General features: G+C 45.6%; 1 protein-coding gene across 1 annotated transcript in view; it reads right to left on the reverse strand.

Annotated features, from left to right (window-relative positions):
* The window catches only part of LOC144598482 (galactosylgalactosylxylosylprotein 3-beta-glucuronosyltransferase 1-like), a 104,036-nt gene extending 89,910 nt beyond the window's left edge, over positions 1 to 14,126 (reverse strand). Inside the window, exon 1 of the mRNA XM_078408626.1 lies at positions 13,703 to 14,126. The gene's annotated coding sequence lies outside the window, so the exon portion shown is untranslated. The remainder of the gene's footprint in view (positions 1 to 13,702) is intronic.
* Positions 14,127 to 22,750: the final 8,624 nt, after the last annotated feature.

Raw genomic sequence — 22,750 nt, forward strand, 5'->3', positions numbered from 1 at the left:
CGCCAGGAACTCGTTTCGGTATCCCGGCTCAAGCCGGCCCATTTGGACCAGGACCTCCCTGTGTCGGTGGCCCAGCTGCCGCGCAGGGGCCGGCCTATGGCCGCCCCCCTGGTGCTGCCAGCGTCGCCTTGTTTGCCACCCCTCAGCCCCCCGCCGCCTATGGTTGGGCCCGGGCCCCCGTTCCCGATCAAGCGCTCTCCGTCGCCTACGCCCTCCGCTTCCGGGGCCCCTCCAACGCCTCCGGCGACGGCGACCTCCCCGCCTCCCGTCACATTGGCGGTATCGGTTTCCCCCCTCCGGACGCGTTCCGGGAGGGAGGTCCGGGCACCCGTGAGGTACGGTTTCGAGGGTTCTGGGGGGGGTCATGTAGGGACATACGGATTAGCGGGGGGGTCTCGAACCCTCGGTTGGGCTAACGAGTCACGGGATGCGGGAGCGCGAGGTATAGTTGTGTCTGGCGACCAGCTAGAGAGATGAGATTAGATTGTATTGGCTAGTTAAGTAGTGTGTGTCCAAAGTAAGCAGTTGCAGTTTGTTACGGTTACCTACGAATAAAGACATTTGAACAATAACGCTCGGTTTGGACTCACTACAGTGCCACTTTTATGTATTCAGAAGGAATTTCTTTTGCTAAGATTTGCAAAGATCCATTGTATTTCAGTCGGTGACAATAAGGCTTCTTAAGTATTTAAGGGCTCTTTGTTGGCAAAGGAAATGCAAATGTCAAATATTTCATGTAAGACATTCTCCAAATTATGCTGTGAGAATGTAACTCATCGCTGCCAGTATTCTGCAGGTATTCACGATGCAGCAAAAGTAAAATGGTTGAATGCATAATTCATAACCTCAGCCTAATTGTTCGGGGGGGGGGGGGGGTTGGTGTGATTCAGCTTTATTCTGATGTGCCCTCTCATAAAAGGTTGACAACAATAACCTACATTTATTGTTAGACAGTAAATTGTCCGAGATAGCTCTCGTTTGCAGCAGCCTAGACAAACAAAGTTTGTCCGAGCCGCATAAAGGAACATCAGGCTGCTTATTAATAGTTAGAAAGTTAGACCAACGCATTAAGCTTGGATGAGAACAATCTAGTGAGATAGGGGAAGAAAGTGTCGGAGAAGTTTTAGGCTAGGTTTTCTTCGGTGTGGTTGTGAATAGTCTCGGCTGTCATGGTGGCGCAGAGGTAGAGTTGCTGCCTTACAGCGAATGCCGGAGACCCGGGTTCAATCCCGACTACAGGTGCTGTCTGTATGGAGTTTGTACGTTCTCCCAGTGACCTGCGTGGGTTTTCTCCGAGATCTTCGGTTTCCTCCCACACTCCAAAGACGTACAGGTTAATTGGCTTGGTAAATGTAGAAATTGTCCCTCGTGGTGTAGGATAGTGTTAATGTGCGGGGATCGCTGGGCGGTGTGGATCCGGTGGGCCGAAGGGCCTGTTTCCTAAACTAAAGAGAGTGATTGAACTCAAGAGCAACCAAGGAGTCGGAATTGAAAGGGCTTAGTTCCATTGCAGAAGAAATTACAGAGGTAGATACAAAGTGCTGGAGTAACTCAGTGGGTCAGGCAGCATCTCTGGAGAACATGAATAGGTAACATTTCAGATCAGGACCTGCCTTTAGATTCAGTCTTCGGAGATTAAGTCTGAAGAAGGGTCCCAACCTGTAACGTCACCTCTCCATGTTCCCCAGAGATGCTGCCTGACCCAATGAGTTACTCCAGCACATTGTATCTTTTTTTGCAAACGGCATCTGCAGTTCCTTATTTCTGCAAATTAGGAACTGCCAAGGCGCAGTTTGAAGGAAATGTTGGGAATCTCATTATTGAGCTTTATCTTAATTGTGGGTCCTAAACAAGACTTGGTGTGAGGTAGAATTTGAAGAGAAGAGTATTGGTGAGATACTCACTTCAAGTGGTATAGTCATTTCAAGAGGCAGCAAAGGATTGGATGAGATCACACCAGTAGCTCAGCTGTAATGTAATGGTGAAAATACTTAGGTTGAAACTTAAATTGTCAAATTGAGCAGCACGGTGTGGCTGCTGGTGGGGCAGCTGGTGGGGCAGCTGGTGGGGCTGCTGGTGGGGCTGCTGGTGGGGCTGCTGGTGGGGCAGCTGGTGGGGCAGCACGGTGGGGCAGCACAGTGGGGCTGCGGATGGGGCTGCTGGTGGGGCTGCTGGTGGGGGAGCTGGTGGAGCTGCTGGTGGGGCTGCTGGTGGGGCAGCACGGTGGGGCTGCACGGTGGGGCAGCACGGTGGGGCAGCACAGTGGGGCTGCTGGTGGGGGAGCTGGTGGGGCTGCTGGTGGGGCTGCTGGTGGGGCAGCACGGTGGGGCAGCTGGTGGGGCAGCACGGTGGGGGAGCTGGTGGAGCAGCACGGTGGGGCTGCTGGTGGGGCAGCACGGTGAGGCAGCACGGTGGGGCAGCTGGTGGGGCAGCACGGTGGGGGAGCTGGTGGAGCAGCACGGTGGGGCTGCTGGTGGAGCAGCACGGTGGGGCAGCACGGTGGGGCAGCTGGTGGGGGAGCTGGTGGGGCTGCTGGTGGGGCAGCATGGTGGGGCAGCACGGTGGGGCAGCACGGTGGGGCTGCTGGTGGAGCAGCTGGTGGGGGAGCTGGTGGGGCTGCTGGTGGGGCTGCTGGTGGGGCTGCTGGTGGGGCAGCACGGTGGGGCAGCACGGTGGGAGAGCTGGTGAGGCTGCTGGTGGGGCTGTTGGTGGGGCTGCTGGTGGGGCTGCTGCCTCACAGCGCCAGAGTCCTGAGTTCGATCCTGACCTTGCAAGATTTGCATGCTCTCCCTGTTGTCCGCGTGTGGGTTTTCTCTGTCTCCGTTTTCCTCCCACGTCCCAAAGGCATGTGGGTGTGTATGGTAGGGGAAAAAACTGCAGTGCTGGTTTAAATCGAAGGTAGACACAAAACGCTAGAGTAACTCAGCGGGACAGGCAGCATCTCTGGAGAGAAGGAATGGGTGATGTTTCGGGTCGAGACCCTTCTTCAATCAGACTGTACGGTAATTGGCCACTGTAAATTGCCCCCCAGTGTGTGGGGAGTTTGAAAGTGGTACAGCACGGAACAAACGTGAACGGGTGATCGATGGGCAGCATGGACTCAGTGGGCCGAAGGGCCTGTTTCTGTGCTGTATCTCTTAACTAAACCTCAGAATTAATATTGACACCAGAACTGTAGATAGTCTGGGCAGTATCTTCCACCTGCTTTATTGCACAGTTCAATGTCATTAAGCATGCAGCTCGTTTTCAGTGTTGGAAGATCTGGGACCCAATTGCAAGGAAGTGAGTGGGTCTGGTTAAATGATGCCATGGGGATCATGTGTGGGTGGTACGCACAGTTGGTACTCCAAGTGACAATGCAGATTGAGTATTTTTGACATTTATAATTTTTTGGAAGAAAAGAAAGAGTCAAATTTGAAATTTCATTTGAAGAATATAAAACAGTGTTACGACTGACAAAATTGGAAGTGTTTTTTTGTTCTGCTGCAATTCAGGATATGTTGACGGAAGAATTTGATTACTTCAACATCACACTATCATGGCAATGATTGTCCCGCATGTGGCTGAGAGAAGGTTGTGTTACGCAATCTTAAAAAAATCAGGAATTCTGTTTAGACAATAGACAATAGGTGCAGGATGAGGCCATTCGGCCCTTCGAGCCAGCACCGCCATTCAATGTGATCATGGCTGATCATTCTCAATCAGTACCCCGTTCCTGCCTTCTCCCCATACCCCCTGACTCCACTATCCTTAAGAGCTCTATCTAGCTCTCTCTTGAATGCATTCAGAGAATTGGCCTCCACTGCCTTCTGAGGCAGAGAATTCCACAGATTCACAACTCTCTGACTGAAAAAGTTTTTCCTCATCTCAGTTCTAAATGGCCTACCCCTTATTCTTAAACTGTGGCCCCTTGTTCTGGACTCCCCCAACATTGGGAACATGTTTCCTGCCTCTAACGTGTCCAACCCCTTAATAATCTTATACGTTTCGATAAGATCTCTTCTCATCCTTCTAAATTCCAGTGTATACAAGCCTAGTCGCTCCAGTCTTTCAACATATGATAGTCCCGCCATTCCGGGAATTAACGTAGTAAACCTACGCTGCACGCCCTCAATAGCAAGAATAATCACAACTCCACTCCTACTCCAACAACCCTAGTTTGAGGTCTCAGTGATTGCACCATGTTGTAACCCTTTACACTGAATTCACATCACTGATGGTACTAAGAAATGTTGAGTAAAATAATTGGTCCAAATAAACTCTTAAAACGTTAAGGTATGTCAAAAAGCTGGAGTAACTCAGCGGGTCAGGCAGCATCTCAGGAGAGAAGGAGTGGGTGACATTTCAGGTCGAGACCCTTCTTCAGACTGATGTCAGGGGAGGGGGTGGGACAAAGACAGGATGTAGTTGGAGACAGGAAGACAGTGGGAGAACTGGGAAGGGGGAGGGGAAAGAGAGGGACAGAGGAGCTATCTGAAGTTGGAGAAATCAATCTTAAAACGTTAACATAAGCGACTCTAAATGACACATCAGCTTGGGATAGATGCCATGGGTTATCAAGGGCAAGGAATTTGAAAAATTTGAGGGCAGCACGGTGGCGCAGCGGTAGTGTTGCTGCCTTACAGCGAATGCAGCGCCGGAGACTCAGGTTCGATCCTGACTACAGGCGCCGTCTGTACGGAGTTTGTACGTTCTCCCCGTGACCTGCGTGGATTTTCTCTGAGATCTTCGGTTTCCTCCCACACTCCAAAGACGTACAGGTATGTAGGTTAATTGACTGGGTAAATGTAAAAATTGTCCCTAGTGTGTGTAGGATAATGTTAGTGTGCGGGGATCGCTGGGCGGCGCGGACTCGTTGGGCCGAAGGGCCTGTTTCCGTGCTGTATCTCTAAAAAAAAGACATACATTTCTTCCTTGTCATTAGGTAACTACACTTGAATGGTGAGAGAAATGTTAAATAAAGAGAGAGAAAGGATAAATAAATTCACAGGAAAATGCACTATAAACAATTGACAGGAATTTGAAGAAAAACTCAGAAAAAGAATGTTGTGCAAAACATGTGATACATTACCTGAATACAGAAGTTACAAGATCATAAAAGATTGTAAGCACTTGTTTTGATTTTCTCAAGAAATTGCGATACAAGGAGGATTTTGTGGACTGATTGTTAATGGTGGCATTTAGTCAGCATCTGCTAGAACATTCTCGTAGAGGAACAAAGGACAACCACTTGACAATGATTGTTCCTTTCATTGACAGTATCTGTCAGACACCCAGAACAAGGCAAAGGGCTGTCAGAATGTATAACAATATTAGCAAGATGGTTCCTGCCATGTGACCTGAAACTACAGGCAAAAATTATTGCATATTAGACCAGAGGAACCAGCAAAGTATAGGCACTGGAAAAGGAAGATGTTCTGGAAGGAACTGATGTTGGCCTCAGTTCAACATTCTCGTTTCTCTGTCCCCCAAAAATCAAAAGATCAATAAGCTAGTCAACCATTGTACACCCTTGGCAGGTAAATAAAAATTGATTATAATGTTGTTTTAGAAATAGTATTATAACTTTGGATTGCTAATTAAAGCTTTTTTGGGGGGAGAAATTCAACTACCAATGCCATTTTGCTGTTTGGTTTTTGGAAAAGGCTCAATAAATAAATGGTCTACTTTCTTTATTCTACGGATGGCTAAAAATGCATGACAGGCAATGAGCCTCTCCAACTAGAGAGAGTGCAATCACCTAACCCTGATGTAAGGGCAGGTGATAATGAGAAACAAGAGAGGGTTAGATTTAGCTCTTAGGGCTAAAGGAATCAAGGGATCTGGGGAAAAAGCAGGAACGGGGTACTGATTTTGGATGATCAGCCATGATCATATTGAATGGCGGTGCTGACTCTAGGGCCAAATGGCCTACTCCTGCACCTGTTTTCGATGTTTCTATGTTTCTATTTTCTATGTTAACAGGAGCAGGAGTAGGCCACTTGGCCCTCAAGCCTGCTCTGCTGTTCAATAAGATCATGGGTCATTTTTCCCTCAGTCCCATTTATCCGCACTAATCCCACATCACTTGATTCTATTAATATTGAAAGATCTTGAATGTAACTCAGCAACCGAGTATATTCGCACATCTCCTGGATATTAAGTTCAAAAGATTTACAGCCTACTGGGTTAAGATATTTCTTCTCATCTCTGAAAAGAATGGCCAGTCCCTTGTTTTGAGTTTGTGACCTCAGTCCTAAAACCCTGGCCAGTGAAAACACCAACTGAGCATCGACTATAACCAACTCCTTACTTTGTCTGTTCCTGCGTGTTTCATTGAGATCACCCACCATTCGTACAGCCTGAAGAGAGTGCAAGTCTAGTCTACTTAATTTCTCCCGGCATTGCAAATTATAGAACAGCACTACTCTCACTGAATCACCTTACGTCAATACCCTGAGGGCCAAATTGATCAAAAGATTAATCAGACAAATTGCATGAATAGTTGCTAGAACATGAATTTCCAATGTCTTTCGAACACAATAGCGCACAGTTCAAGGCTTCTGGAGGAGAACGCTCGTCTTGGCTGGTAAGTGCAGGTGGAAACTACCTGGAATAATAATAATAACTCCCAGGGTAAAGCTTCCTGCCTGAAAGGCATCACCTAAACATCCATTCCCTCTATTTGCAATTGCATGGGAGCCATTCACCAGGGCTTCTTTGACTTTGTCTCCCAATTCAACTCCCTGGAAAGGTAAAGGTAATAGGTGCAAGGGGATGCCACTACCCACAAGATGCCTGGATCCTGTAAATAAATAAAAGGTAAATACAAGTTGCCGTTGCCATAATCTCCAAGCTGGTAACTGATGTGACACGCAAACTTCTAACGTGTCATTTGGAATATCACATATCGCAACTTCAAAAGAAATAGCCACCATGTACTCTTGTCAATAGACAATAGACAATAGGTACAGGAATAGGCCATTCGGTCCTTCGAGCCAGCACTGCCATTCAATGTGATCATGGCTGATCATTCTCAATCCATACCCTGTTCCTGCCTTCTCCCCATACCCCCTGACTCCGCTATCCTTAAGAGCTCTATCTAGCTCTCTCTTGAATGCATTCAGAGAATTGGCCTCCACTGCCTTCTGAGGCAGAGAATTCCACAGATTCACAACTCTGACTGAAAAAGTTTTTCCTCAACTCCGTTCTAAATGGCCTACCCCTTATTCTTAAACTGTGGGCCCTGGTTCTGAAGTCCTTCAACATTGCAAACATGTTTCCTGCCTCTAACGTGTCCAACCCCTTAATAATCTTATACGTTTCGATAAGATCCCCTCTCATCCTTCTAAGTCCAAGTCCAAGGACATCATTCACAACGTTACTGTGGGACTACCTTCACGATAAAGATTGCTGCACTTCAAGAAAGTGGCTCATGACTACATTCACAAGAGTAATTACACATAGAAAATATTAGCTGCTCTCAGCAGTGATGCCTGGACCCTGTAAATGAATAAAAGGTAAACATCAGTCACTGGTGTCATTATTTCCAAGCTGGTAACTGATGCAACATTCCACCTTCTAATGTGTTCATATATAATATTGTGTAAAGGGCAATCAATTTTACTTCCCCACTGTATGACTTGCAATCATGGTCTTTATAGTTTTCTTTCATTCCTGGCACCCCAGTCCTCAGGCAAAACTCCATTATTTATGTAGCTCAGAAAATATCAACTTGAGTATCTCCATCTAATATTATTATGACTCTCAAATATATTCCATCTGGCCAAGGGCTTTCTAAATATCTCATTCTTCCAGCTTGTGCACAATACATTCTAAAAGCAAAAAAAACATTGGACGCAAAGCAGGATGAATAGTGTAATATTGTTACCATAGAGCGCATGTATTGTGAGCAATTTTTAAATTAACTTTAGAGTCATAGAGTCATAGTCGTACAGTGTGGAAAAAGGCCCTTCGGCCCAACGTGCCCACATCGACCTACATGACCCGTCTACACTAATCCCACCTGCCCGCTTTGACCCATATCCATCCAAACCTACCCTATCCATGTACCTGTCTAAACATTACAATAGTGTATGTGCCTCAACTATCTCTTCTATCAGCTCCTTCCGTACACCCACCACCCTTTGCAATAAAAAGCTACTCTGTTTGTATTAGATCTCCCCCCCCTCCCCCCCCCCCCCCCCCCCCCTCCCTCCCTCCCTCCACCCACCTCCCCCCTCACTTTAAGCCTAGGTCATCAGGTTCTCGATTTCCCTACTCTGGGCAAGAGACTCTGTGCATTTATCCGATCTATTCCACTCGGGAATTTGTCCACCTGCAGTCCAAGGAATAAAGTCCTACCCTGGTCAACATCACCCTATCGCTTGACAACATCTTTCCTATAAAGGGCATCGACAGAGTTACAAAGTATCGCACGTCTGGTCCTCCTTTCTTCCGCCCCCCCTCCCTTCCCCATCCCGTCCTCTTCTCCATTGCCAGGTATCTTTCTCAATTATTAACCTTTATCTCAACCTTTTTCAATTATCTGTCCACTTTGTATTGGCATTCTAAAATAGCAACAGAAAAGCACAGCTACGTGCATGAGTTGATGCTCATAGACTCAGATGGTGTGAAAATGGCTGGAGCTTGTGTAAAGTCAAAATAGCAACAAAAAATCAATTGACTGAATGGCCTATTTTCTGCACTATAAGCTCTGTCACAATGAACAATCAATAATCAATTTGAGGAAGGATATTCTTGCTATTGAGGGCGTGCAGCGTAGGTTTGCTAGGTTAATTCCCGGAATGGCGGGACTATCATATGTTGAAAGACTGGAGCGACTAGGCTTGTATACACTGGAATTTAGAAGGATGAGAGGGGATCTTATCGAAACATATAAGATTATTAAGGGGTTGGACACGTTAGAGGCAGGAAGCATGTTCCCAATGTTGGGGGAGTCCAGAACAAGGGGCCACAGTATAAGAATAAGGAGTAGGCCATTTAGAACGGAGATGAGGAAAAACTTTTTCAGTCAGAGAGTTGTGAATCTGTGGAATTCTCTGCCTCAGAAGGCAGTGGAGGCCAATTCTCTGAATGCATTCAAGAGAGAGCTAGATAGAGCTCTTAAGGATAGCGGAGTCAGGGGGTATGGGGAGAAGGCAGGAACGGGGTACTGATTGAGATTGATCAGCCATGATCACATTGAATGGCGGTGCTGGCTCGAAGGGCCGAATGGCCTCCTCCTGCACCTATTGTCTATTGTCTATAATCTGCCACTAATATTCACTTCCATCAAAATGTTTAACCCTTAATCCTTTCTATTTCCAGCTTGATCACTTCTTGTGAATAACACAGTTCCTCGCCTCTGATCCTGCGCCTGTTGTTTCCAAGTAATTTCCATCCTCTCAGCTTTGACATTTTGTTTCCTTTGGTTGTCATCCATGTTCCGAGATGCCTCCGGTATCAGTACTCTCATTGGCATGTGCACCTGACACTAGTGAAGGTGACCAAGGCCCAACTACATTTACTGCCGCTCCCATCCAGATTTCAATGGGGTGCAGGCAAATGGGGAGTGTCAGGATTGGATTATTCCTCTGGCGTAGGCTGAATATCCTCTTACGTCATCATAAGAAATAATATTTCAGCAAAATTCTCACAAGTCAAGGAAAATTTCACTCGTCCAAACTGCCGTGAGAGGGAAGGAGTCATTGTTTCCTCCTCATATATCACTCATGGATCTATAGGTATAAATGAAACAATAACACCTCCTCTAGAATATTAATGTTGGACTGAAGCAACAAATGAGTCACAAATATTTCTGATGCCACATACTCTCTGTGGTCTGAACCACAATATGTTGTGGTCTACTTGAAAACATTTAGAAGTGTTTGCATATTTCTTAGTTAGTACTAGGTAGGCACAAAATGCTGGAGTAACTCAGCGGGTCAGGCAGCATCTCAGGAGAGAAGGAATGGGTGACGTTTCGGATCAAGACCCTTCTTCAGACTTAGTTACTACTGACTTCTTCAGACTACAGACTTTTTCCATTCTGACGAAGTGACAAAGTATAGGAAGTATAGATTTTAGGATTTATAGAATGGATTTATTGTAGCAGGAAACTATTAAATATTTTTCAGGGTGCGGAGATCTCCCTGAGGTAATAACTTCACCGTTGAAAACTTGATTTAAATTCCTGCTAACTGTTTTCCAACTGTCTCTTGTACATTTCAAAAAATTCAAAGTGCAGTTGAGATTTTACAAGCTGAAATGTCTTTCTTCGTGTGGATATCTGTGTAGTGAATCAGAAATTTAAACAGGCAGTATCTTTACTGGAGATCTTTAAAGATAATGGTCGTGACACATATGGTGCAAGAGGCCATCAGCAACTTGTGGAAGAGAGTGATTTTAATTTCTGCGTCTTTAGACTCTGCAAGGAGATGAACCAACTCGGGATTCTTTCACCGTTTATTTTTCAGGTTTGCTCATTGTTTTGTGTTCTCTGAAATTCCCTTAAAGGGCCTGTCCCACTTAGGCGATTTTAAGGCGACTGCCAGCGACTAGGCTGTCGCCGACAGTTCGCCGGGTGTCGCGGGCATGATCGTGAGGAGTCTTCCAAGAATCGTAGTGGATCTCGGCGCGTCGCTGAGAAATCATCCGGTATGAAATTTCTCAGCGACAGCTGGTTTGTCGCCAGGTATCGTTGCTTAATATGGGCGTTGTCGCATGCTGTCCCCAGGTTTGCTAGGTTCTCTTAGATGCATTTAGAAGCACGTAATATTAAATTAAGTAAAGTCATTTGAAGATACCATAAAATACTTGTGTTAAACCAATGTATTTACTGTCAGGACATTTGACAGGTAGATTGGAGGCGACAGTTTGACGGTCAGGTAAGCGTGGGAATTTTTGCGATGTTTATGGCCATCAGCGATTACATTTAAAGGGGGCTCCCAACCCAGATATGCAACCCAGAAACCAGATATGCATCTCCCGTACATTTTCAAGGAATGCCCACATTCCACACAAAAATCCATTTAACCACTTTTAAAATTAAATTTCTTAATACTGCTATTAGTAAACTGGAAGTCAATCCAGTTTATGCCTTGTTACCGTGAAGCTTGGTTTTTAAGTAACCCATACAAGATGTTATATTTCAAAACTCTCAAGTACTTACCGACTTGTCAGTGATTTCAGCGAAAATTAGGACGCCGGAGAAGCATTGACAGCGTGGGAATTTCGCGATGTTTCCAAAGACGCTGTAATCTCAACCTGACTCGGCATTGTCGTGGTCATTGTCGTCGGGTAAAAGAAAATGTTGGCGATCTGCTACGACTTTGACAGTCGCCGACAGTCGCCTAAAAAATTGCCTAAGTGGGACAGGCCCTTTTATTCTACAATGCTTGTCCCACAATTATGTACTGTAAGACAAGCCTTAGCAGGCCAGTAATTGGCATTTGAGTCTTATGCATCAACCTTTCATAGTAATATCACTGAATATCAGACTGAGAGATGGTCAGATGAAGCAAGATAACATTTTCTCAATTGTCAGCGATCAGACTGACTTGGGATATTTTCCTGAGGTATCGGGAGAAGTTGGACAAGCTAGGACGTTATCCCTTTGGGAGCAGGAGGATGAAGGGTGATCTATCGAGGTGTAGAAGACCATGACAAAAATTGATAGGGTGAATGCATTGAGTCTTTTATCCAGAATAGGGGAATCAGGAACCAGAGGACATAGGTTTAAAGTGAGAGGGATAAGATTTAATAGGAACCTGAGGGGCAACTTTATAATAGAGTGTGGTGGGTATGTGGAATGAGCTGCCTGAGGAAGTTGTTGAGGCAGGGACTATAACAACATTTAAAAGGCATTTGGACAGGTACTTAATAGGAAAGGTTTAGATGGATGTGGGCCAAACACAGGCAGGTTGGAGTATTGTAGCTGGAAGCATTTTGGTCTGCATGGGCATGTTGAGCTGGAGGACCTGTTTCTGTGCCGCATGACTCTAAATTTTCCTTACAGTAGGTCCTTATGGTTAGGTTGGTGGTTAAATAAGATGAGTCTCTTGACTTCCATTAATCTCCATTAACAACGGAGTCCTCAGAACCAAAGTAATTATAGAACAACTTTGAGAACCTTCTCACCAACATCAATTGCCATTTCAAATGACCAAACCATGCCACATCTTTCTTTCAACTTAATTCTACCTTTGAGTAGTTTTATCCCATTTCGGTCGGATGAAAGTGATATGAGGTGAGTTACAGAGGCAGCGGAAATACTGCAGAGTTTTGCGGCATCCTCCTTGGTTTTAACTCATTGGTCAGTCAGCGTCACAGATTGGCTTGTTGGCTCTGATCCGTTGTTGCTTGAGGAGAGTCCTGGTCTCCTAATCTGAGGAAAGACATTCTTGCCATAGAGGGAGTACAGAGAAGGTTCACCAGATTGATTCCTAGGATGGCAGGACTTTCATATGAAGAAAGACTGGATAGACTCGGCTTGTACTCGTTGGAATTTAGAAGATTGAGGGGGGATCTTATAGAAACGTACAAAATTCTTAAGGGGTTGGACAGGCTAGATGCAGGAAGATTGTTCCCGATGTTGGGGAAGTCCAGAACAAGGGGTCACAGTTTAAGGATAAGGGGGAAGTCTTTTAGGACCGAGATGAGAAAGTTTTTTTTCACACAGAGAGTGGTGAATCTGTGGAATTCTCTGCCACAGAAGGTAGTTGAGGCCAGTTCATTGGCTATATTTAAGAGGGGGTTAGATGTGGCCCTTGTGGCTAAAGGGATCAGGGGGTATGGAGAGAAGGCAGGTACAGGATACTGAGTTGGATGATCAGCTATGATCATATTGAATGGCGGTGCAGGCTTGAAGGGCCGAATGGCCTACTCCTGCACCTATTTTCTATGTTTCTATGTTTCTATGTCATGGCTTCTTTGTAAAAGGAACATCTGGTTTCTGTGTCACGTTAGAGCTCAGTTGCCCTCTGTGTAGATCTGTCCATTGCTTGTGCATGGGTACCTTCTCAGTGAAGGGAGCCTGGCAACTAATGTCAACTCTATGTTCAAAGGAATTCTAAGGCACCCTTGAGTTTCAGGGAGCCAACCCAAGAAACCGCTGTCATCTGCATGCCCCAAGCCGATCTAACAGGTCGACTGAAAGTTCGATACTCTCTTAATCATTTTGTGATCAATAGTTTTGCCAATAACTTTTCCAATCTCGACGATCCACGCAGAATTCTTGATAATGCATGACCATTTTCGTTTTGGGAATTTCTGTTCTGACAGTCTCTGGGTAAGAGAGCTTTAAAAGATGTGTTCCACAAGCAGGTCAAACAGTACATGTAATGTCTGGGCTTATATCGTATGCTCAGCCAAAATTAAAATAATAACCATGGTTTTAAACTTTGAATATACATCACTGACATTAGTCTGAATCATAAGCTCTTTGCAGATATGAGAAGTTTGAACATTTTCCGCAAGCCTGCCCAGCTTTGGAAATAGTACCATAAAATTGGTGAAATATTATCTCGAAAACAAGCAACAAAATGTCTCTATTTTCAATTGTAGACAATTATCGATTATAAACCCAAAGACTGCTAAGTATTGTGCCTTCTGAGATTTTCTCTGGAATCAGCTGAAATTGAGAATTAGGCAGTTGTGCAGGGAATGTCACAAAAACGGAGCAAAATATAAATACTGTAGAGTAAAAGGCATAATTACTCACCGGAGAGACTGCCGTACTGTCCTGTCATGAATTCATCAGCATCCTTCCAACCAGATGAATAAAGTTCAGGAGGAAACCCAATGGACACGAGTTTCTTCAATTATTATTCGGCAAAGGCCAAGAAGCAGAGAATAACTGGAAGAAGTTTCGGCAGGTCTGCTCATCAGGAAAATGGGTAGTGTGTGCCCTGTCTTCTTACGACTGAAGTACTGAGCAAGCAGAATTCTGCAGGCTGCAAAAGCAGGCTCTGCAAACGACTGTTACGCCTGTGCAGATGCCTCTTAAAGCCGCACTGCTAAAGACATGCTGACAGCCAGAAGCATTTCCTCACTACCTATTTTACATTAGCACGGATTGAGATGCAAAATGTGGTGACAGAGTTAGGTTTGGGCTTTGCAAAGGCGTCCATTTCATTTTCTTTTTAAGATTCCAGTCTTTGAAACTGGACCAGTTTGGCATTTTTTTAAAATCACATTTGCTTAATCCAGAATAAATGAGCTCATATCATAGCTGCACTCTTCACGCACTCGCACCAGAATATAAGCCGCACAAAGGAAGCAGTGTATTCACATGAAAATGTGCTCTTCCAATACAATGTGCACATTTACATATAAATAACAATTCAACTTGCACTCGTATCTGAACCTGTAGAACAAATTTGATTTTAGCTTCACTGCACATAGATTGTCAAGTCTACACTGGAGGGGTGCACCAGACGACAGCTCGTAGACCAGTGCATGGAAGATTTCTGGCCACAATAGGCAGGCACGGGTTACTGATTGTGGATGATCAGCCATGATCACAATGAATGGCGGTGCTGGCTCGAAGGGCCAAATGGCCTCCTCCTGCACCTATTTTCTATGTTTCTATGTTGAGCTACTACTTCTGAGAACCTGGCACCAGCGCTAACGCACATTTCTGGTGGAGGGTCTCATTGTCTAGGCCTCACCAGCAGCATTTCCTCCCGCCTAGACTACTGCGACTCCCTGTACACTGGGATCAGCCAATCATCTCTGTCCCGCCTGCAATTGGTCCAAAACGCCGCAGCGAGACTCCTGACGGGTACCCGTAAAAGGGACCACATCACCCCGATTCTGGCCTCTCTCCACTGGCTCCCAGTACAGTACAGAATCAACTTCAAGCTCCTCCTATTCACATACAAAGCCCTAAACGGGCTTGCCCCCCTCCTATATCAAAAATCTTCTAACCCACCATTCTATCTCCAGGTCTCTCAGGTCGGCCGACTTGGGGCTACTCACTATAATAATAATAATAATAATGCATTTTATTTATATAGCGCTTTTCATATACTCAAAGACGCTTTACAGAGATTTTGAGAACATAGGGAAATGAATAAATAGATAAATAAGTAAATAAATAAATGAACAGAGAAAGGAGACAGAAGGTGAGGTGACCTTCAGTGGTTGAAGGCAGTACTGAACAGGTGAGACTTCAGCGATGTTTTGAATGTGGTGAGTGTGGAGGAGTCTCTAACGGTTTGGGGTAGTGAGTTCCATAGGGTGGGAGCAGCGATGGAGAAAGCCCTGTCCCCCCAGGATCTGAGTTTAGTCCGGATGTGGGGGGATAGGAGATTGGCAGCGGCAGAGCGGAGGGTGCAGGTGGGAGTGTGCCTGTGGAGGAGGTCGGTCAGGTAGGATGGGGCCAGGTTATGGAGGGCTTTGTAGGTTATGAGGAGGATTTTGTACTGGATTCTCTGGGGGATGGGGAGCCAGTGGAGTTTATAAAGGACGGGGGTGATATGGTCACGGATCGAGGTGTGTGTGAGTAGACGGGCAGCGGAGTTTTGAATGTGTTGAAGTTTATTGATGATTTTTGAGGGTGCGCCATAGAGGAGGCTGTTGCAGTAGTCCAGACGGGAGGTGATGAAGGCGTGGATGAGGGTTTCTGCAGCTGTGGAGGAGAGGGATGGACGGAGACGGGCAATGTTTTTGAGGTGGAAGAAGGCTGTCTTTGTGATGTGTTTGATGTGTTTGTCGAAGGAGAGGGTTTGATCAAAGATGATTCCAAGATTCCGGATGTGAGGTGAGGTGTAGGCTCCCGCGGTCTAGGCTTAAGCTCAGGGTTGACCGTTCTTTTGCGGTTGCAGCTCCTAGACTGTGGAACAGCATCCCTCTCCCCATCAGAACTGCCCCCTCCATCGACTCCTTTAAGTCCAGGCTCAAAACCTATTTCTACTCCCTAGCGTTTGAGGCCCTCTGAGGGGGCGCTGTGAACTGTTTATGCTTGTGAAGCTGTTATGTTTGTGTGCCATTGTATGTTCGTTTCTTAGTACCTGAACTGATGTACAGCACTTTGGTCAATGTGGGTTGTTTTTAAATGTGCTACACAAATAAAATTGACTTGACTTGACTTGACTTCCTTGGTGCCTGCACCTCTGGCTGGATGCCTAAAATGCAATCGAGCAGCGCGATAGAATGGCCCGAAACGAAGGAATGGGAGAACTCAGCTCCGAGAAGCAAGGAAAATAAAGATCAGAGCCTCTTGCCCAGAGTAGGTGAATCGAGGACCAGAGGACATAGGTTCAAGGTGAAGGGGAAAAGTTTAACAGGAATCTGAGGGGTAGCTTTTTCATGGTGGGTGTATGGAATGAGCTTCCAGAGGAGGTAATTGAGGCTGGGACTATCCCATCGTATAAGAAACAGTTAGACAGGTACATGGATAAGACAGATTTGGAGGGATAGGGGCCAAACATGGGCAGGTGGGACTAGCGTAGCTGGGACATGTTGGCCGGTGTGGGCAAGTTGGGCGGCAGGGCCTGTTTCCACACTGTATCACTCTCTGACTCTATGAGATTTTATTATATATCTGAAAATATTTGTTTGGATGTTTTGAGGTTGTTTTTAGTGTATGCACGTAGATGTTTTATTACCTTCACTTGAAAAAGTTGTTCATTTGGATGTTTTTACACCAACCCTATATTCTGCGCAGTCCCAATAGATTTTGAATGTTTGTGAAGGTCAGAGATAACGATGCTCGTCTGGCTGCAGTGAGACAGCCCCTGTGCTGAACTCAGCCACACCAGAGAGCTGGTAATGGGGCCCGCTGTGGGAGACTATCCCCCTGAACCTTCCAGAACAAACAGTACAGCCCAGGGGCAGGTGTTCAATGATCTCAGGACACCAAAGCTCCACTATACAACCACTGAGCACAAATGCCCAGGACAAACAGGAACAGGGGAGGGGCAGGAAGAACTGCAGATGCTGGCTTACAGCAGGTCGGGCAGCATCTCTTGAGAAAAAGGGTGGGTGATGTTTTGGCTGGGAAACAAATGAATGGGAGATCTCAGCTCCGAGAAGAATGGAAAATAAAGATCAGAGTCTCTTGGCCAGAGTAGGCGAATCGAGGACCAAAGAACATAGGTTTAAGGTGAAGGGGAAAAGATTTAATAGGAATCTGAGGGGCAGCTTCTTCACACAAAGGGGGTATGGGGAGAAGGCAGGAACGGGGTACTGATTGAGAATGATCAGCCATGATCACATTGAATGGTGGTGCTGGCTCGAAGGGCCGAATGGCATCCTCCTGCACCTATTGTCTATTGTTTTGTTTTGTTTTGTTCTTGAAAACGTTTAATTTTCCTTCAGACTGAAGAAGGGTTCCGACCCGAAACGTCATCTATTCTTTACCTCTATTGATGCTGCCCGACCTGCTGGGTTACTCCAGCACTAAGGAACAGGGAAGATTTGGGCCAAGGGCACTTTGCACCCAGACTGACTTCAGACCCTCGGTTACATTGAAATGACCCCCATTAATTCTAATAGGTAAAACCATGTCATAGAAGTAGAAATGCTTGCAAGAAATGCTTACAAGAAACACTATGTTTGTGTCATCGTGAACAAAAAAAGTAAAACAAGCATCTTTGTCCCCTTCCGGCTACTGTCCGAATATTTTCTTTTATTTCATATATCTTTCCCATTCCTTGTTTCAATCATTCTCAGCACTGCAGTAGTCTATCTCCAAAAACTTACAGTATAATAGGAGTTATTCTGGTTTAGAGTTTAGTGATGATTCCAAATTATCCCTCGTTGGTGATTCTGTAACTGAAGGACATAGTATTTCTCTACTCAAGCTGAAAACATCCTTCATAATTTTGAAGGTTTTTATTCATTCTCATCCATCTTCTCCACTTGAGTTGAAACAGTCTCAGGTGGGCACTTCTAGTGAACAAATTTGGGACTTGATTTCTTGAGTAATCTGAAATATTAGTTCTTGATATTTGGCAGTGTACAGCTTTGAAGTGCACAGATCAGCCTAGCATTTTGTGTTCACCTTCGTTCTGAACCAGCATCTGCAGTTATTTTCATACACAACTTTCTGCTCCACTGCGAATTGTCCTCAAGGTATGTGTACTTTGAAGAAGTTCTCCTCCTCTCTTCGATGAGAGTTCGGCAACATCCTCTCTCGCTGCTCCCCCTCTGTGATTCCTCCTGCCCTCCGACTCTCTCCGACTTCATCCTATCTTGTCACGCCCCCCTGACATCAGTCTGAAGAAGGGTCTCGACCCGAAACGTCACCCATTCCTTCTCTCCTGAGATGCTGCCTGTCCCGCTGAGTTACTCCAGCATTTTGTGTCGACCTAAACATAGCTATGAGGTCCTCTGAACACGATAATTGTGCAAGTCTTCCCATCTCCATCTCCATCCCAGCCACTCTTGTTAGATTCCAATACCTCTGCAGTTCCCATCCAAATCGTCCACTGCCCATGTTCTTACCCCTGCAACCGCAGGAGATGTAACCTGTCCCCACATCTCCATCCAAGTACCCCAGAAGCCCTTCCAGGTGACACAGAGCTTCATATGCACCTCTTCTAACCTTGCCTGCTGTACTTGGTATTCACAATATGGCGTCCTTTACATTGGTGAGACCAAGCATAAAGACTAGGCGGCCGGTTCACCGACCATTCATGAGAAGAATAGATTGGGTAGATGCACAGAGTCTCTTGCCCAGAGTAAGGGAATCGAGGGCCAGAGGACATAGGTTTAAGGTGAAGGGAGAAGATGTAATAGGAATCTGAGCGGTAGCTTTTTCACACAAAAGGTGATGGGTGTGTGAAACAACCTGCATAGGACATAGTTGAGGCTGGGACTATCCCAATGTTTAAGAAACAGATAGACAGGTAAATGGATAGGACAGGTTTGGAGGATATGGACTAAACGCAGGCAGGTGGGACGAGTGTAGCTGGGACATGTTGGTCGGTGTGGGCAAGTTGGGCCGAAGGGCCTGTTTCCACACCTTCTCACTCTTTGACTCTATGAAGGTGGGTGGGGGTGGGTGGGTGGGGGGAGGGGACTCAGTCTACCCCATGACAGAAGGGGGCGGAGTTGTACAGTTTGATAGCCGCGGCAATAATGTATAGCACACCTTTGCATCTCCAGCCTATGTCCACAGAATCTGCCAAACCCCTCCCCCCCCCCCCCCATCTGTAACCACCTTTCATTTGCCAGGCTTTGCCCGGCTCCACCCCTTTTCTAGATTTCTCCCCCTTTCTACAATCAGTCTGAAGAAGGGTCTTGACCCAATGGACAACCTATCCATTCCCTTGCCAGAAGCTGCCTGACCCACTGACTTACTTCAGCACTTTGCCTTTCAACCAAGTGCTGATGTTGTTTTCGGACCACACCATTAGAATTTGTGTGGGAAGGAACTGCAGATGCTGGTTTACACTGAAGATAGACACAAAGTGCTGGAGTAATTCAACAGGACAAGCAGCATCTCTGGAGAGAAGGAATAGGTGACGTTTCCGGTCGAGACCCTCCTTCAGACTCTGAAGGAGGGTCTCAACCCGAAACATCACCCATTCCTTCTATCCAGAGATGCTGCCTGTCCCATTGAGTTACTCCAGCACTTTGCGTCTATCGTCACCATTAGAACTTGTTTGGAACTGGATGGAACATGTACCATGGATATTCCTGTAGATATTCCACTTCTGTCGTGGTCTTACCGAATAACAAATCCATTTTTGTGTTGGGTTCTTTAATACAACTGCGGTACTAAGAGGTTAGTTCCTCACTGCCGCCCCACAACTCCTGAGATGTTGCCTGACCTGCTGAGTTACTCCAGCATTTTGTGAATAAATACCTTCTGTTTTTTTTAAGTGATGTCTATTTAGTTTTAAGTTGATATTGAAGCACAGCTTTTACTTTGGCAAATCTGCACCATTCACTTATCAAAATGCTGTTTATACCGGGCGGCACGGTAGCGCAGCGGTAGAGTTGCTGCTTTACAGCGAATGCAGCGCCGGAGACTCAGGTTCGATCCTGACTACGGGTGCTGCACTGTAAGGAGTTTGTACGTTCTCCCCGTGACCTGCGTGGGTTTACTCCGAGATCTTCGGTTTCCTCCCACACTCCAAAGAGTACAGGTATGTAGGTTAATTGGCTGGGTAAATGTAAAAAAAATTGTCCCTAGTGGGTGTAGGATAGTGTTAATGTACGGGGATCACTGGGCGGCACGGACTTGGAGGGCCGAAAAGGCCTGTTTCCGGCTGTATATATATGATATGATATGATATGATATGATAAGACATTGTGTGGATACAGTATAGACCTTCATGAACGCCTATCTGCTTAATTTCCTAAATACTTGCCTGCAAGAAAAATCAATGAAGCTGCCCAAAGTCTGTCAGCATCTCACTCCACTTATACTTTGAATGTGATACCACAGCACCTAATAAGAAATAAATGTAACACACCATGAAAATCTTATTAGTTGCACTTGATGGAACAGGATTGATGCCCGTACTCAGGTATTGTAAAAAATTAATCTTTTTTTTTCCTGCTGCTTTTCTGTGATATATGGGAATACAGTGGCAGGATTATGATTTATGTTTCCTAAATTGATAATGATTTCACAGTTTAAATGTGAATTCCTGCAGAGAGCTGGATTATTCCATGTGTAGGAAAATAACTGCAGATGCTGGTACAAATCGAAGGTACCACAAAATGCTGGAGTAACTCAGCGGGTCAGGCAGCATCTTTGGAGAGAAGGAAAGGGTGACGTTTTGGGTCTCGACCTGAAACGTCACCCATTCCTTCTCTCCAGAGATGCTGCCTGACCCGCTGAGTTACTCCAGCATTTTGTGATACCTTCGATTATTCCATGTGTACTTTAACTCATTGCTCCCTCCAAATTTCCCATTCCTCACAGGTCGATTGACCCTTTCAACATGAACGGTCCGGTAAAAGTGATAACAATGTAGGTGGAAGGGTTTCTCCAAGGCAAAGGGTACAAGAATAGCATTGTAATCGAGTCACGGGATGTGGAAGTAGCCCCTTGAGCCCGTTGAGTCTGTCCCAATCATCAAATGCCCAGTTACACTAAACCTCTGCTAACTCCACTTTATTCCAGCCACATTTCCATCAACCTCTCCCAGATTCCACTACTCACTTACGTACCAGGAGCAGGTTCACCTACCAATTTGCACGTCTTTGAGATATGGAAGGATGCAGGTGCACGCGGAAGATACCCATGCGGGCACAGAGAGAACGAGCAACCTCCGCACAAATGGTACCTAAGGCCAGGATCGAACTCTAGGCGGCAACTCTGCTCATTTCCCGTCGCTGGAAACCTGAAAGGAAAATCAATGGGGCATATTATCCAGGTGTGGATGGAAAGATTTATTACTATTTCAATGAAAAGGGATTGTCTTGCCATTCAACCCAATATTGTTCAGGTGCTGGTAAAATAAACATCATTCAATGACTATGAAATGTTTGAACCTAACTAAGGATGCAAAAGGTCTGCCTTTTGTCTAACCCGTGACCGATGTGACTTGGGATTCTTTAAGTATAAGAAAATAACTGCAGATGCTGGTACAAATCGAAGGTATTTACTCACAAAATGCTGGAGTAACTCAGCAGGTCAGGCAGCATCTCAGGAGAGAAGGAATGGGTGACGTTTCAGGTCGAGACCCTTCTTCAGTCTCGACCCGAAACGTCACCCATTCCTTCTTTCCTGAGATGCTGCCTGACCTGCTGAGTTTCTCCAGCATTTTGTGAATAAATACCTGGGATTCTTTAAGTGTCTGTGTCAAAAACATTTACAAAATAACTTGAACCCCTCATTTCAAAGTGGTCGTAAATGTTGTAAAATGCTGATTCTGGGTTGCAGTGCTGGATCAAGTGTGGAAGCAAAGGAAATAATTCTATATCTCTATCTTAGAGACATGGAAGCTATTTGAGCGGGTTCATGACTTTCACTGATGGATGGTGTAGTTGATGACCTGAATATAATACCCCTCAAGGGAAAAACCCAGGAAAGTCTCTCTGCCTCTTCTCACCTTATTCATCTGCATGAAATTTGTCAAACCAATCGACCGACCAAGTCACAACTCACATTGCCAGCCCGATAGCAGAATCCTTTGTCCAATGTGCCTCCAATCGGTTAGAATGTGTAGGAAGGAACTGCAGATGCTGGTTTAAACCGAAGATAGACAGACACATAAAGCTGGAGTAACTCAGCGGGACAGGCAGCATCTCGGGAGAGAAGGAATGGGTGACGTTTCGGGTCGAGACACTTCTCCAGTCTGAAGAATGGTCTCAACCCGGAAACATCACCCATTCCTTCTCTCCAGAGATGCTGCCTGTCCCGCTGAGTTACTCCAGCATTTTGTGTCCATCTCCAATCAGTTGGAGACAGATTCATATCCTAAATAAGTCCTTCATCACTTTTAGACATGGAATTCCCGTTCCTCGCTGTGATGTTATGTTGCTTCAATGGTCCAATATAACAATGAGTTTTTAAATTTATGTCCAGCTATGACAACACAATTTGCAGTATGTTTGCACCTCTGCTTGGCAGATGTTTAATTACTTCTGTCAGGTTTGTGAGAACGTCCTGTCATTCCACCCTTTCAGTGCTCAAAAAATACATTATTAACCTGACAGGTGTTGCCACTGCATTGCACTTAAACACAATGTACTGCATAGTAACCAGACTCTTACCATTTTTATACCATCAATGAGCTATGCGGGTCAGCTTGACACAGGGCATGGAGAATAAAGCAATTTGAACTGAGGTCTGCAGAGTTTG

Source organism: Rhinoraja longicauda, chromosome 12 (assembly GCF_053455715.1).
Source record: "Rhinoraja longicauda isolate Sanriku21f chromosome 12, sRhiLon1.1, whole genome shotgun sequence".
Taxonomy (NCBI): domain Eukaryota; kingdom Metazoa; phylum Chordata; class Chondrichthyes; order Rajiformes; family Arhynchobatidae; genus Rhinoraja; species Rhinoraja longicauda.